Here is a 14,027-nt window from a genome sequence, read left to right as displayed (position 1 = left end):
TCTTGGGCACATCATGTTGTATGTCCATTGTGGTGGGAAAGTTTTCTTCCTTCTATTTTTTACTGAAGAGTATCTCTCTGTGCCTCTTTTACCAGCAATAATGAAAGGAGGCACCATGAGAGTGGGGGCCCAGTCTTTGGCCGTCCTGCCGTGTAATGCCTTCTCTTGCTTCCAACTCCTTCACATTCCTTCTTCGGCCTGTCCCTTTAAATAGGGAAGTCGGGATCACATCATGAGTGTCTTGATGAAACCGGCTGCAGCGTACTGGATGCCTAAACAAGCAGTGGAGTGATAACGCGGTGGCTGTGTTAAAATGTCACTGACAGACACGTTAAACTTACCTCAGGGCTCTCCAGGTACGCAGAAGCTACACTCCCAGTGTGTAAATCAATATTAGAGCCATAGGGTCTGTTCCCTCTTCAACTGACTATGGGCTGAGGGCGCAGTGCAGTCTCATCAGAGTTACAGGGTGAGGTCATAATAACTGGACTTGGTACCTTGAATAAAGAAGGCAGTGGGGTGAAGCAGAGGCAGCTTAAACCTGAAGAAATAAAGGTGAAGAATGCAAGTATAAAAATAAATGTGAAAAGTATCAGTATTCTAGTCAGAGCTGGAGTCATCTCCCTCTGATTTTCAGCTTGGCTCTCACTGCATTGCAGTTTGCAATCCTTCCACCAAATTTATGTGCACTGCCTTGAAAAACAGATTTGAAATATTTATTGCCACCTGAATGACAGTGGACAGTTTTTAAAATAACACTGGAGTTTCATTTTGTTTCCACCTTCCCTACAACATGCCCCTGCTCCTTTGCTACATGAAAAGTGCAGCCACTGGAAATTGATAAAACACTGACAATAACTTTTAACTTTCACCGTAAGAAACAAGGAGCAGGAGCAGGTCATTCGTTCCTTTGAGGTTGTTCCACCATTCAATGAGATCATGGATAATCTAACTCCATATAACTCTGTAAAACCATTGTCTCACAGCCCTTACCTCTGGTGAGGAATGAGCCATCAATCTCAAATTGGAAATTACCAATTGGTCAGCAAGCAGGTGCCATTTGCAGAATAGAGTGCCAAATTGCTACTACTAGTCTTTTCAAGAAGTGAATTTGGGCAGGGAGTAGCTCATCTCCACATTGTAACCCTGTCTGTGATACAACTTCTTTTATGCTCCCCATCCTGATTTTAATTATAGAGTCATAGAGTTGTACAGCATGGAAAACAGACCCTTTGGTCCAACACCAGCAACTTCATGATGACTAAATATTCCCTAAAATGACTTTGTCCCATTTGTGTGGATTCAGCCCATATCCCTCTAAACCTATTCATGTAGCCATCCAGATGCGCTTTAAGTGCTGTAATTGTACCAACCTCCACCATTTCCTCTGGCAGCTCATTCTGTACATGTGCCACTCTTTATGGGAAGACATTGTCCCTTAGGTCCCCATTAAATCTTTCCCCTCTCTCACCTTAAACCTATGCCCCTCTGGTTTTGGACTCCCCTACCCTGGCAAAAAGACCTTGGCTATACACCCTATCCATGCCCCTCATGATTTTATAAACCTCTATAAGGTCACACACTCAACCCCCAATACTCCAGGGAAAGTAGCTCCAGCCTATTCAGCCTTTCCCTGTAGCTCAAACTTTCCAACCCCGGGAATATCCTTGTAAATCTTTTTTGAATCATTTCAAGTTGCACAACATCTTTCTTCCAGGAGGGAGACCAGAATTGAACGTAGTATTCCAAAAGTAGCCTTTACAGAGTCAGGTCATGCCTGGGAGCCGCGTGGCAGGAGCTGAATGTGTGGGCCGTACCCTGCAGCGACGGCCGATCGAGCGTGGGCCAGAGTGAAGTCGGCAGCGAGAGGGGACCGGTGAGGCAGGAGCGGTCAGCAGCAAGAGGGGGCCGGTGAGGCAGGAGCGGTCGGCAGCGACGGGGCCAGTGAGGCAGGAGCGGTCAGCGGCGAGAGGGGGCCGGTGAGGCAGGAGCGGTTGGCAGCGAGAGCAGTATGATAAGATGGTGACGGTATCCTAACGATTGGAGCAGTGCCTACACCATTGTGGAGATGAGACTTGGGACTCTCAGATCTGGACATTTCTTTCTCGCCTATTTTTGGCTCTCTTAATTTTTAAAATTCTGGTTTTTGTAACCAAGTGGGTGTCGGTGAATGGTGACTTTGTGCCCTTTTCGCTGTACGTATGTATTCCTATATTTAGTACCTGACAAATAAATAGATCTAAAACAAGATCTAAAATCCTGGTAAATCTCTTCTGAACCCTCTCCAGGTTAATAATACCCTTCCTGTAACAGGGTGACCAGAACTTGACACAGTACTCCAGATGAGATCTTACTGATAATTCTTCATACTATCCACTGGATACATCCCTGGAACCATTCCAGTGAATTTCTTATATACCCTCTAGAACGCCTACACATTCTTCATAATTTGTGGGACACACAGTTTTACACATATTTCCAGTGTTTAGACCAGTATTTTATATTTTAGTGTGACCTCCTGTCTTTCACATTCCATGTCTTTATTTATAAAGCCCAAGATCCCATACATTTTAGCCCATAAGTGTACAATCTACTAGGTTCACTGTAGACATTCACCAAAGGTCCTTAGAAATCACCTTTCAAACCCAAGATCACCTTCATCTAGAAAGACAAGGGCAACAGAATCAAGGGAACATGAACATCCGCAAGTTCTTCCAAACCACTCGCTATTTTGATTTGGAATAATATCACCGTTCCTTCACTGTTGCTGGGTCAAAATCCTGGAATTCCCTCCATAAGGGCATTGTGGGTCTACCTACAGCACACAGAGTGTACTGGTTGAAGAAAGCAGGTCACCACCTTCTCTGGGGGCAGCTAGAGACAGGTAACAAATGCTGGCCCAGCCAGCGATGCCCATGCCTTGCAAGAGAATAAATAAAAATCAGTTTCTTGATGAACCTTTTTCTGCCACCTTCAAATATCTGTGCACAAGGACCCCTGGGTGTCTCTGTTCTCACCCTGGTACCTGTTAATATGTACTGTCTCATATTTTCATCCAATCAAAATGTATCACCTCACACTTTGCTGCATTGCAGTCGGTCTGCTCTGGGGTGTACCCATTCCAGCGACATGTGCACATTGTCTTGATGTCTATGACAATCCTCTTCATTGTCTGGTATGGTTGCAAGTTTCATGTGGTCATCACTTTGACACAGTGGACTGTAACGTGAAATGTAAGTCATTAGTACATTCTCAGAAAACGGCAGTAATCATAGTACTGAAGACTGGAAATTCCATGATGTATCTCCATCTACTCCAAAAAACAGCCATTCATCATAACTTCTTGTTTTCTATCCCTTAGCTAAATTCAAGCGTGTCAATTCTAGGAGTGCCACATGGAGAGTCAGATGCCTCCTGTGGAAGTAGTCTTGCCATTGTGATGTTTTGTGCCTTAACAGGCGATAAAGATTGGTGTCACTGAGTGACTGCATCTTACCACCATGTTGTAGACTCGTACCTACAGCTACGTCTTACAATGTGGGAAATTACCACATTAGTAGAGGCCGAGTGTTTGCTGTAGCCAATTGTTTTTTCACCAGTGGCTGATTTTCTCATTCACTGACTTCAATATGGTTTTGCAAAAGGGCATTCATCAGATTATGCACATTCCCACACCTCTACCAAACAGTGCAGATGAGAAGCTATCCCCTATGAGCTGACATCTCGTAATCTTTTTATAGCAACATTTCTTCATGTTTATTATATAGCCTTGCCTGTGACGTATAACAGCAAATGGATGCTTGAGAGTTTTAAATTTCAAAAATGCTGCATCATGGTTCACAGTCATAGTAAGTGTACCTATGAGAGACATGCTCATGATACTGTTTCAACTGAGAGGACAGGAATGCAACCAGCAATTGAGCCCTGCTATATGATGAGAACAAAAAATTGTGTTGATTCAAACGTCAACATGGTCAACTGTTTCTCTTTTATACCACAAGGGTCTAGGCCCGAAACGTCAGCTTTTGTGCTCCTGGGATGCTGCTTGGCCTGCTGTGTTCATCCAGCTCCACACTTCGTTATCATAAAAGAAACTTCACCAGTTTTACTTAATGAACTCAAAATAATCCATCTTTGATAACATAAAATTTATGCTTAAAACTGAAGGCAGAATCTAACAGACACATTTCAGGAATAATCCCAAATTTCAACTGCAATTTCCATTTAATCCCAAGCAGACACATTCGCACAACACAAAAGATAAGAGACTCTGCAGAGATAGTAGGAACTGCAGATGCTGGAGAATCTGAGATAACAAGGTGTAGAGCTGGATGAACACAACAGGCCAAGCAGTATCAGAGGAGCAGGAAGGCTGACGTTTCAGGCCTAGATCCTTCTTCAGAAAATGAAAGAATTTCTGAAGAAGGGTCTAGGGCCGAAACATCTGCCTTCCTGCTCCTCTGATGCTGCTTGGCCTGCTGTGTTCATTCAGCTCTACACCTTGTTATCTCAGACTCTGCAGAGATTATTTTCAAAAATGAGGGGCAAGATGGAAAAGAGCCCTGTTGTTCAAGGTGTGAAAACAAAGCGTAAAACTTGTTTAATTTTCATTGCTGGCCAGGTTTCTTATTGACGGAATCAAATTGCTCACAGCTGTAGATGTATGAATTCAATTCAGATTGAGATCATGCTGCGTCTGATTCTTTGGAAACTGGCCACGGTTCAGCTTTTCAGGTTATATAAGGCAGTCAGAAGTAAAAAATATTTACAAACTTTATCAGGTTTCCGAGCACCTCTGCTGAGAGGAGCAAGACAGGCAGACTTGCCAGCTTTGGGTTTTCTTCCTGACTAATAACCTAGGTCTGTGAAAACATAAATCAAGTCAAGAAAGGGTTGCCGGGCAACCGTTAGTACAGAAGCCACAGAGTATTTCCCAAAGCCAAGTTTGCCACCAATGAACCCCAACTCTTCTCTCCCTAAAAGCTTTGCTTGTCCTTCTTCTCCGAAGTCATTTGATTTTCTGTAAACAGTAGGTAAACCAAAGCACCCTTTAAGCTGTTGATTTAGTCTCCAAGGAACCACATGGTTGAAAACCTGTCTCAATCCAGAAAGTGTCCAGACTGCTCCATCCCTTCCAGTTTTCAAGTAAACCATAAATACACAAAAGAATGAGAGACAGCAACCAGCAGTAAGACAACCAAGTTGTCAAAAAATGTGCAACAAAAAACGATATCAGAGATAATGGGAACTGCAGATGCTGGAGAATTCCAAGATAATAAAATGTGAGGCTGGATGAACACAGCAGGCCAAGCAGCATCTCAGGAGCACAAAAGCTGACATTTCGGGCCCAGACCCTTCATCAGAGAGAAGGATGGGGAGAGGGAACTGGAATAAACAGGGAGAGAGGGGGAGGCGGACCGAAGATGGAGAGTAAAGAAGATAGGTGGAGAGAGTATAGGTGGGGAGGTAGGGAGGGGATAGGTCAGTCCAGGGAAGACGGACAGGTCAAGGAGGTGGGATGAGGTTAGTAGGTAGATGGGGGTGCGGCTTGGGGTGGGAGGAAGGGATGGGTGAGAGGAAGAACCGGTTAGGGAGGCAGAGACAGGTTGGACTGGTTTTGGGATGCAGTGGGTGGGGGGTAGAGCTGGGCTGGTTTAGGGATGCAGTAGGGGAAGGGGAGATTTTGAAACTGGTGAAGTCCACATTGATACCACTAGGCTGCAGGGTTCCCAGGTGGAATATGAGTTGCTGTTCCTGCAACCTTCGGGTGGCATCATTGTGGCAGTGCAGGAGGCCCATGATGGACATGTCATCTCGAGAATGGGAGGGGGAGTGGAAATGGTTTGCGACTGGGAGGTGCAGTTGTTTGTTGCGAACTGAGCGGAGGTGTTCTGCAAAGCGGTCTCCAAGCCTCCGCTTGGTTTCCCCAATGTAGAGGAAGCCGCACCGGGTACAGTGGATGCAGTATACCACATTGGCAGATGTGCAGGTGAACCTCTGCTTAATGTGGAATGTCATCTTGGGGCCTGGGATAGGGGTGAGGGAGGAGGTGTGGGGGCAAGTGTAGCATTTCCTGCGGTTGCAGGGGAAGGTGCCAGGTGTGGTGGGGTTGGAGGGCAGTGTGGAGCGAACAAGGGAGTCACGGAGAGAGTGGTCTCTCCGGAAAGCAGACAGGGGTGCGGATGGTAAAATGTCTTAGGTAGTGGGGTCGGATTGTAAATGGCGAAAGTGTCGGAGGATGATGTGTTGTATCCGGAGGTTGGTAGGGTGGTGTGTGAGAACGAGGGGGATCCTCTTAGGGCGGTTGTGGCGGGGGCGGGGTGAGAGGGATGTGTTGCGGGAAATACGGGAGACGCGGTCAAGGGCGTTCTCGATCACTGTGGGGGGAAAGTTGCGGTCCTTAAAGAACTTGGACATCTGGGATGTGCGGGAGTGGAATGTCTTATCGTGGGAGCAGATGCGGCGGAGGCGGAGGAATTGGGAATAGGGGATGGAATTTTTGCAGGAGGGTGGGTGGGAGGAGGTGTATTCTAGGTAGCTGTGGGAGTCGGTGGGCTTGAAATGGACATCAGTTACAAGCTGGTTGCCTGAGATGGAGACTGAGAGGTCCAGGAAGGTGAGGGATGTGCTGGAGATGGCCCAGGTGAACTGAAGGTTGGGGTGGAAGGTGTTGGTGAAGTGGATGAACTGTTCGAGCTCCTCTGGGGAGCAAGAGGCGGCGCCGATACAGTCATCAATGTACCGGAGGAAGAGGTGGGGTTTGGGGCCTGTGTATGTGCGGAAGAGGGACTGTTCCACGTAACCTACAAAGAGGCAGGCATAGCTGGGGCCCACGCGGGTGCCCATGGCCACCCCCTTAGTCTGTAGGAAGTGGGAGGAGTCAAAAGAGAAGTTGTTGAGGGTGAGGACGAGTTCAGCTAGGCGGATGAGAGTGTCGGTGGAGGGGGACTGGTCGGGTCTGCGGGACAGGAAGAAGCGGAGGGCCTTGAGACCATCTGCATGCGGAATGCAGGTGTATAGGGACTGGACGTCCATGGTGAATATGAGGTGTTGGGGGCCAGGGAATTGGAAGTCCTGGAGGAGGTGGAGGGCGTGGGTGGTGTCACGGATATAGGTGGGGAGTTCCTGGACCAAAGGGGAGAAAATGGAGTCCAGATAGGTGGAGATGAGTTCGGTGGGGCAGGAGCAGGCTGAGACGATGGGTCGACCAGGGCAGGCAGGTTTGTGGATTTTGGGAAGGAGATAGAAACGGGCCGTGCGGGGTTGGGGAACAATGAGGTTGGAGGCTGTGGGTGGGAGGTCCCCTGAGGTGATGAGGTCGTGAATGGTGTTGGAGATGATGGTTTGGTGCTCGGGTGTGGGGTCATGATCGAGGGGGCGGTAGGAGGTGGTGTCGGAGAGTTGGCGTCTGGCCTCGGCGATGTAGAGGTCAGTGTGCCATACTACCACTGCGCCACCCTTGTCTGCGGGTTTGATGGTGAGGTTGGGGTTGGAGCGGAAGGCTGCCCGTTCTGCGGGGGAGAGGTTGGAGTGGGTGAGAGGGGTGGAGAGGTTGAGGTTAATGTCTCGACGGCAGTTGGAGATGAAGAGGTCGAGGGAGGGTAGGACATTAACCGCCTCAACCTCTCCACCCCTCTCACCCACTCCAACCTCTCCCCCGCAGAACGGGCAGCCCTCCACTCCCTCCGCTCCAATCCCAACCTCACCATCAAACCCGCAGACAAGGGTGGTGCAGTGGTAGTATGGCGCACTGACCTCTACATCGCCGAGGCCAGACGCCAACTCTCCGACACCACCTCCTACCGCCCCCTCGATCATGACCCCACACCCGAGCACCAAACCATCATCTCCAACACCATTCACGACCTCATCACCTCAGGGGACCTCCCACCCACAGCCTCCAACCTCATTGTTCCCCAACCCCGCACGGCCCTCTTCTATCTCCTTCCCAAAATCCACAAACCTGCCTGCCCTGGTCGACCCATCGTCTCAGCCTGCTCCTGCCCCACCGAACTCATCTCCACCTATCTGGACTCCATTTTCTCCCCTTTGGTCCAGGAACTCCCCACCTATATCCGTGACACCACCCACGCCCTCCACCTCCTCCAGGACTTCCAATTCCCTGGCCCCCAACACCTTATATTCACCATGGACGTCCAGTCCCTATACACCTGCATTCCACATGCAGATGGCCTCAAGGCCCTCCGCTTCTTCCTGTCCCGCAGACCCGACCAGTCCCCCTCCACCGACACTCTCATCCGCCTAGCTGAACTCGTCCTCACCCTCAACAACTTCTCTTTTGACTCCTCCCACTTCCTACAGACTAAGGGGGTGGCCATGGGCACCCGCGTGGGCCCCAGCTATGCCTGCCTCTTTGTAGGTTACGTGGAACAGTCCCTCTTCCGCACCTACACAGGCCCCAAACCCCACCTCTTCCTCCGGTACATTGATGACTGTATCGGCGCCGCCTCTTGCTCCCCAGAGGAGCTCGAACAGTTCATCCACTTCACCAACACCTTCCACCCCAACCTTCAGTTCACCTGGGCCATCTCCAGCACATCCCTCACCTTCCTGGACCTCTCAGTCTCCATCTCAGGCAACCAGCTTGTAACTGATGTCCATTTCAAGCCCACCGACTCCCACAGCTACCTAGAATACACCTCCTCCCACCCACCCTCCTGCAAAAATTCCATCCGCTATTCCCAATTCCTCCGCCTCCGCCGCATCTGCTCCCACGATAAGACATTCCACTCCCGCACATCCCAGATGTCCAAGTTCTTTAAGGACCGCAACTTTCCCCCCACAGTGATCGAGAACGCCCTTGACCGCGTCTCCCGTATTTCCCGCAACACATCCCTCACACCCCGCCCCCGCCACAACCACCCTAAGAGGATCTCCCTCGTTCTCACACACCACCCTACCAACCTCCGGATACAACGCATCATCCTCCGACACTTTCGCCATTTACAATCCGACCCCACTACCGAAGACATTTTTCCATCCGCACCCCTGTCTGCTTTCCGGAGAGACCACTCTCTCCGTGACTCCCTTGTTCGCTCCACACTTCCCTCCAACCCCACCACACCTGGCACCTTCCCCTGCAACCGCAGGAAATGCTACACTTGCCCCCACACCTCCTCCCTCACCCCTATCCCAGCCCCCAAGATGACATTCCACATTAAGCAGAGGTTCACCTGCACATCTGCCAATGTGGTATACTGCATCCACTGTACCCGGTGCGGCTTCCTCTACATTGGGGAAACCAAGCGGAGGCTTGGAGACCGCTTTGCAGAACACCTCCGCTCAGTTCGCAACAAACAACTGCACCTCCCAGTCGCAAACCATTTCCACTCCCCCTCCCATTCTCTAGATGACATGTCCATCATGGGCCTCCTGCACTGCCACAATGATGCCACCCGAAGGTTGCAGGAACAGCAACTCATATTCCGCCTGGGAACCCTGCAGCCTAATGGTATCAATGTGGACTTCACCAGTTTCAAAATCTCCCCTTCCCCCACTGCATCCCTAAACCAGCCCAGTTCGTCCCCTCCCCCCACTGCACCACACAACCAGCCCAGCTCTTCCCCCCCACCCACTGCATCCCAAAACCAGTCCAACCTGTCTCTGCCTCCCTAACCGGTTCTTCCTCTCACCCATCCCTTCCTCCCACCCCAAGCCGCACCCCCATCTACCTACTAACCTCATCCCACCTCCTTGACCTGTCCGTCTTCCCTGGACTGACCTATCCCCTCCCTACCTCCCCACCTATACTCTCTCCACCTATCTTCTTTACTCTCCATCTTCGGTCCGCCTCCCCCTCTCTCCCTGTTTATTCCAGTTCCCTCTCCCCATCCCCCTCTCTGATGAAGGGTCCAGGCCCGAAACGTCAGCTTTTGTGCTCCTGAGATGCTGCTTGGCTTGCTGTGTTCATCCAGCCTCACATTTTATTATCTAACAAAAAACGATATGTGCCTCTTCAAATAGGTATATGGTCACCAGGTCTGGATAAGTTGCCAAACCTCCAAACTGTTACATTGCAGTTTGAAAAATCAATCCTGTCAAGCTCTGTTCACAACCCGCAACATCTACTTATTTACCACCAGAATCTCTTTTAAGGTTTACAAAGATGGACAAGAAAGGATAGGATAGAGGGAGTAACTGTCAGACCCAAGTGTACTGTCCAGTGGCTCACATAGGTGATACTGGAAACTTGGTGAAATACCTCATGTTTTCTGAATAAAGCAAAGGTAAATTCAACTGCTCGCAAAGGTATTTACTGACATCCAAGGATGAATCAAAGTGAGTAGTTGTAGCTAGCTTGTAGTTGTGTTGAAAAAGCTCAGGGTAGGCCCCTTCTCAGTGACGAGATTAACATGTTTGTGTTAGCCCGCCTGGAACCAGAACAGAGATCAGTAGTGGCGGTATATACTTGAAAGGAAAAGTTTTGCAAAGCTATAAAGGAAGGGGAGCCAGTCCTCGGAACATTATCAGTGGCACAATTTTAATTTGGGAACAAACAAGGGAGAATGTACCCTGACATTTCTGGAACTGACATTGTTTGTGCTGATTTAAATTCAAAAGTGGGCTTTTGACAACAAAATACCTAAGCTTGACACTAAATAGATGCCATTTATTTTCAGTGCAGGCAAGGCTGTAATTTGACAGCAGAACATGTCGAAGGACTAATGTGGATCTGTGAAACTTATGACAAATGTAAACCGACTTCAATGCAATCGTTAAGTAGCTCATTGGTTTCTCATCTGTGGCATAGTCTGTGACCATGGGTGGGAGATGACAGATGATTGTCTGATCCATTATCTTGTGCTTTCAGTACAACAATCTGCGCTATTATTAAGGGTGACATCTCCACAGTACTCAGCTGATACTCAAAGTGGGATCTTGGTAGTAATCTCCCCTCCCCCCACACCCTCCCCTGATTTGGAGGGGTGCCACCACTCCACCTGATCTCGAGATCATGAGTGAGGCACAATTTTGCTCAAAGATCTTGTCACTGTCTACCAGTTTTCCAGAGTTAGCAAATCTGTTTCTCTGGATAACATACTGCTGACATTTTAATTCATCCACACTTTCTGCCTTCATAAAATGTTGCAGGCCCTGTCCCTCTGCCAACTGTCCATACATTATCAGAAAATCTTCTGACAATGCAGTGCTCCAGCAGTGCCTCACTGGGAATGTCAGCCTGGAATACATGCTCAGATTCCGAAGGTGAGTGAGTCATCTACAATCTTTTGAGTTAGGGCTGAGAATTGACACAGCATAGGAAGCCATTCAGCCCACCATGGTCTATCTAAAAGATCTATTCAATTACTTATAATGGCTCCCCTTCCTTTATAGTTTTTGCAAAACTTTTCCTTTCAAGTATATACCGTCACTACCGATCTCTGTTCTGGTTCCAGGCGGGCTAACACAAACCTGTTAATCTCGTCACTGAGAAGGAATGAATTCTTCATTCATCGTGTACACTTCTTTACTCTTTATTCTACTTTATTCATCTATCCCTTCCGGTTTGTACAACAAGGTTAAATTAAAAAGAATCCTTACCCCTGTGGATACCATTCCTCCAGATCCAAACAAAGTTATGTTTTAAAAGGAGCCAATTTAAACAGACATTCTGGAATGAGTGAAAAGTGTGAGCTTATTAAATACTAACTGCAAGATGACATGCTAATATAGCACTCCTACAGATTGCAAAAAAGAGGTGAACCCAAAAGGATTAAAGATTTGTTTCTCTAAATACACGTACAGGCCAGTCTGTGAATTGTTCACGAAGAATGGATGGTTGAACATTGTTGTGGGGCTTACCAGTGGCGTTGATGTTGACAGTTGATTTTTTAAGGTTCTCGGTTTTGCAGGCTGACTCTTTGTCCTGGTTCCTTTTGTTAAACTACCTTCCAGCTCTAAGGTGATAGAGGGTCTTCCATTTGTTGTCCTGCAAGCTAGCTGGCTTCTAGCACTCAGTGTAGGAGAGGGTCTTTATCTGGAATACGGGAGTAACTAAGGATAGCTCATCAACTGTGACCTTCACAGCATGCTGCCGCTTAACCACAGCACGATACACCCACGAGTGTTCAGATCCACAAGTCCCCTTCAGAAGAGTTGAAAATTCCTTTTGAATACTGATCCTTGCGTATTCCTGGAGGGTAAAACAGATATGTCTGCTAGAGGTGGCTTTTTGCTGAGAGGGGAAAGACAGTCATACTCCTTACTACCACTTCTTGTCAGTTTCTTCCTGTTTGAAGTACACCTGACAATTTACAGGCATAGAGAGAGCATGTCAGATCTCACAACTTGCTCTGTCCAATTTTCTTATCAACCCTGGATGTTTGTCAACTATCTTAAACCTGTGTTAATATTTCGGGTCTAGTGACCCTTCTTCTGAATTAGCACTCAGAGGAAGGGAGGGTCTTTACCTGCAACAGAGGCGTAATCAGGGATAGCTCTTCAACAATGACCTTCACAGCATGCTGCTACTCAAGTTCAGGTGGGTACACACAGGCGTGTTCGGATCCACAAGTCCACTTCAGTAGAGTTGAAAAGTGCCTTCTGAACCCTGTCCTTATTCTTGGAGGGTAAACAGCCATGTCTGCAAGAGGTGCATTTCTGAGTGCTAGTTCTGTAAAAGGGTTACTGGACATGATGCATTAACTTCAGCAGCAAAAACAAAGTTGCTGGAAAAGATCAGCAGGTCTGGCAGCATCTGTGAAGGAGAAAACAGAGTTAACGTTTCGGGTCCTGTGACCCTTCCTCAGAACTGATGGTGGCTGGGAAAATGTCAGTTCATATTCAGAAAATAGAGAGATGGGTGGGGTAGGGAGTAGACAATAGGATAGAGCCCAAAGAGAGAGATAGACAATTAGACAGACAAAGGAGTTGGGAGGGTGACTAGTTATTAATGGGTACTGTTTGTGACTAACAACAGGGGGTATGAAATGGCAGGCTATATGGTAACAAGGCCTGGTGTGTGGGGTAGGCGGTTGGGCCATAGGAGAGTTTAGGCCCTAATATTATTGAAACATTAACTTTCTTTCTTTCCACAGATGCTGAAAGAGCTGCTGAGATTTTCCAGCAATTTCTGTTTTTGTTTCAGATTTTCAGCTTCCGCAGTTCTTTCTGTTTGTTAACTTAACTCTGTGATGTTTTGCTCATGACACTGCACGTTAACAACAGCCCTCAGACCTTTCTGCTTAAGGTTCTTTTTTTGAATAGCCTCTCGTTGTAGTGTATGGCTTGATGATTTGATAAAGAAAGGCTTTACTTACCATGTGCAGATCTACATTGTCAATTTTGTTGGATCATAGGACTGTTCGTCCTCAGATAACAAATATGTAAACATATATTTTAGTACATTAGAATCACATAGGCCTTGGGTTCCTCTTAGGAAATTGATAGGTGATGCCACTAAAGATTCCTTTGTTACTTGAGAGTTCGCTATCACCATTTTTCTGGTATCCAGCCAATGAGGTAGGTTAGATACTATATCCTGGCAAAGCCACATTTGTGATATAGAGTCAGGGAGTAATACAACATGGAAACAGGCCCTTTAGCCCAAACTGGTCCATGCTGACTACAGTGCCCACTCAGCTAGTTCCAGTTGACCACATTTGGTCTATATCCCTCTAAACCCTTCCATCCGTGTACCTATCCAAACGTTTTTTTAAATGTTGCTATTGTACCTGACTCAACTACTTTCTCTGGCAGCCCATTCCATACACGTTTCATTCTCTGCATGAAGAGGTTGCCCCTCAGGTCCTTCGATTGACACGTCAAGCGTGCACTGCAGATCAGCTGAGAATTGATAAGCTTGCATGAAGAGACTGACAGTGGACACGTTTCGGATGTATAAAATTCTGAGGGGCTTAGATAGTGTAGACAGGAAGAAACTTTTCCCCTCTAGTGGAGGGAGGCATAGATTTAAAGTAAGGGATTTAGAGGAAACATGAGCTAAAACATTTTCACCCAGAGGGTGGTGGAAATCTGGAACACACTGCTTGTAGGGGTGGTACCAT

General features: G+C 47.7%; 1 long non-coding RNA gene across 1 annotated transcript; it reads right to left on the bottom strand.

Annotated features, from left to right (window-relative positions):
* Window positions 1–355: 355 nt before the first annotated feature.
* On the bottom strand, window positions 356–11,979 carry LOC125453774 (uncharacterized). The gene is made up of 3 exons (XR_007247850.2): window positions 11,824–11,979; window positions 3,074–3,219; window positions 356–497 (listed from the first exon to the last, which is right to left on the bottom strand). It is a non-coding gene; the product is annotated as an uncharacterized LOC125453774 (long non-coding RNA).
* Window positions 11,980–14,027: the final 2,048 nt, after the last annotated feature.

This window comes from Stegostoma tigrinum, chromosome 7 (assembly GCF_030684315.1).
Source record: "Stegostoma tigrinum isolate sSteTig4 chromosome 7, sSteTig4.hap1, whole genome shotgun sequence".
Lineage (NCBI taxonomy): Eukaryota > Metazoa > Chordata > Chondrichthyes > Orectolobiformes > Stegostomatidae > Stegostoma > Stegostoma tigrinum.
Note: the sequence above shows the minus strand (reverse complement) of the source record. Positions and strands in the feature narration are given on the sequence as shown.